The sequence below is a fragment of the Lolium perenne genome, chromosome 7 (assembly GCF_019359855.2).
Source record: "Lolium perenne isolate Kyuss_39 chromosome 7, Kyuss_2.0, whole genome shotgun sequence".
NCBI classification, from domain to species: domain Eukaryota; kingdom Viridiplantae; phylum Streptophyta; class Magnoliopsida; order Poales; family Poaceae; genus Lolium; species Lolium perenne.
In genome coordinates this window covers 321,023,056-321,026,110 of record NC_067250.2, presented here as the reverse complement: position 1 = coordinate 321,026,110, position 3,055 = coordinate 321,023,056, and the positions used below count along the sequence as shown (strand labels likewise).

Here is a 3,055-nt window from a genome sequence, read left to right as displayed (position 1 = left end):
GCAGAAGGGGGGTAATTTCTGTCTTCACGATGTTAATATATTTGTTTCTTAAAAAAATCTTCCCTGGTATCAGAGGAAAGATTTATTTTCTTGGACAACGCACGTTACGACGGGTTTATTGGTCAAACTATGGAGCAGTGATGGCTAGGGGGCAATGCCGGGGACCCATGGCGAGATTGGATCTCTATAGTTTGACCGCATGGCGCGTAACTTGTCGCAAACCCCGTTACGACGCGTTAAACTCTACTGCTACATGTGTATCGTCAGACGTACACAACTCCAGCATAAATAAACCAAGTCGAACGCTGGGGCACGAGCCCGAGCAGTCCACCCTCTCTACCCACGCGCTTGCTCAAGTGGGTACGCATCTTCCACCCACCAGGCCGCCGGCAATCGGGACCGATCAGCGGCGTCTCCGGCGAGATGACACACGGCCATGGTCACCACGGGGGCCATCACGACCACGGCGGACATCACCAGCCCCTCCCGCATCATCACGAGCAGCACCACCAGCCCCATGGCCACCACCACCATCCCCACGGTCATTCGGTGCCGGTGATCCCGATCCTCCCCCTTCCCCATCATCACGACCACCACCACCACCACCATCCCCATGGCCATCCTGTGCCGGTGATCCCGATGCCGGCCACGTACTCGTACCTGCCGACGACGGTCGGGACGCCCCTCCTCGAGCACAGGCGGCCGCCGTCCAGCACCCTGGTCGGACTCCTCACGGTAATTTCCATATGCGCATGAATGAAGGCTCTTTCTAGCAAAGCTACGCATGCGATGATGAACGATCGATTAACTTGGATGTTTTTGTCTGGTTGTACATGCAGTGTATATTCTGCGTCGTCCTGGTGGTGGTGCTGATCGTCCTCTTGTCCTAGTACGGCGGCGTGATCCATCCATCGACGGGCGCCTTCGCCGGTGCATGCAGATCAATTACTAGTAGTACTTCTTACTTCTGTGTCTGTTTGTTTGAATACAGTAACCTCTTGGTGGCCATGTGATCTTGTGTGTGTGCGTGCGTGGAGACGTACCGATCGGTTTGATTGGCACTGTGTAATTTTAATATACTGCTATGACTATCTGAGTGCGCGTTAAGTTATGGTAGTCTCATCGTGCCGATGTCGGTGTTGTCATGAGCAGACACCGCTCTCTCTTCACCTTTCTCTAGACACCGCGCGCTCACTTCGCGGCAGTCGCCGGCGGCCTGTGGAAAGGGCGAGCAAGGCTAGATAAACTATCCTCGAGCATTTCCGGGCTGATCTGCACATCCTAGTACGTACGTCTACCGGCCGGACGACTATTCTGGCAAAGGACGATCGAGTTATACGTCAGTGTTGCCGCCCTGTACCGGATTGGAGAATGGTCTATTTCCATCCGTTGCTTTCAAGGTGGAATGAAATAGATCGAGCCTGAGAAAAGTCAGCACGTTGACCTATTTGCCCTCTTTCCTATCTAGTTCCTATCTGCTATAGTCATCCTCATGATTGACCAGCTTTCCTCTTGCTTCAACACGAAGGCGATTTGAAAGATATTTCTGTGCAAAAATTAGGTGCCACATGATATAAACTTGAACATTATATATCTCATACACGTGTCCATTTCAGGCCGATTACTAAGTGGCAAAAGGTAGATGAGGCACCATATATGTTTATCTCACATTCCAGAAAAGAGTCTTCGCAGATCATAAATTGCCAAAATCAAAGAAATAAACATCCCCCAAAATAAATCCACTTCTTCCAACCTCTAGAAGATAAGGTGCCCACCAAGCTTATTATATCCCTTGCTCAAAAGACATGTCTCTTTGGATAGACCCCTTGGCTCGATAGAAGGTACCCCTTTGCTCCTGTTCAGTAATGTAACGCCATGGGTGTAGACTAAGTTTGTAATAAATAAAGATACAGTCCTTCCTCAGTTCCTCTTCTCCGGTGCACTCCTTCCTTCTCTATCTTGCTCCAGTTGATTGCCATCTAATTGCAACTCCCTCTTCCTAGTTCTCTATCTTCTTTGTATATTGCTATCTAATGGCACAACAACCTATAAAACCTTAAGGCTCTCCATTATGAAATCAACTTACTATTTTAAAGAAACCAAATGGAAATGCAATTTTGTGATCATGTTGGCACCTCTAGGCTCTAGCTACCCGAGAGTGCAAGGCCAATTCTTGAAAACAACAGGGTATTAAAACTTATCCCCATATTGGCGTTTTTTCTCTTTTGAAATACCATATTCCACTAGTGGAAAATAGGGCTTCCGTGGGAGCCATTTGTCGCGGGCGCACCTGCACCCGCGACAAATGGGGTGGCCACGTCGCTCCGAATCCGGCAGAGGCTTTCGTCGCGGCCTTTTGTCGCGGGCCGTATTGCGACCCGCGACAAAAGGGGTCGGCACCCCTTTTGTCGCGGGTCGTAATACGGCCCGCGACAAAAGGGCCATGCCTATATATATAGACAAGCAGCCAGCCACCCCCCACCTCATTTTTTCCTTGGTGGTGAAGGTGGAGGTGTATGATAGCTTATTTTTTCTACATGTGCACAAGAGGTGTTTGATGGAATGCTTGTGAGAGGGATGCCACTTGGTTTTATTTGATAAGATTTCTCCTCTTTTTGATCCTAAAAGGTTAGCAACTATTTTCTCGTATATATATGTATAGTCCGTACAATACTAATTTTAGCAAGGTGATTGCATCTGATACATATAATTGTACTTATGATGCAGATGAGTCATCCATGGATGTACGGTAACCGATGTGCTCCCGCTTTCAGAGAGGGCGTGAATTCTTTCCTGCTTGTGGCCGAGGCCAACAAGTCGAAGCAAGGTTTTATGTGTTGTCCATGTCTAAAATGTAAGAACGAGAAGGATTACTCTTGCTCAAGAGACATTAAGAGCCACCTGCTTCGGTTTGGATTCATGTCCAGCTATAATGTTTGGACCAAGCACGGAGAAGAAGGGGTTATGATGGAAGACGGCGAAGAAGAAGAAGAAGATAATGATGACCAGTACCGATCTATGTTCTCTGAATGCTTTGATACCGCAATGGACGTCA

At 48.4% G+C, this 3,055-nt stretch overlaps 1 long non-coding RNA gene across 1 annotated transcript; it reads left to right on the top strand.

The window, feature by feature from the left end:
• The first annotated feature begins 257 nt into the window (after positions 1-257).
• LOC127316667 (uncharacterized) lies at positions 258-1,111 on the top strand. Its single transcript, XR_011747994.1, has 2 exons — positions 258-735; positions 840-1,111. It is a non-coding gene; the product is annotated as an uncharacterized lncRNA (long non-coding RNA).
• Positions 1,112-3,055: the final 1,944 nt, after the last annotated feature.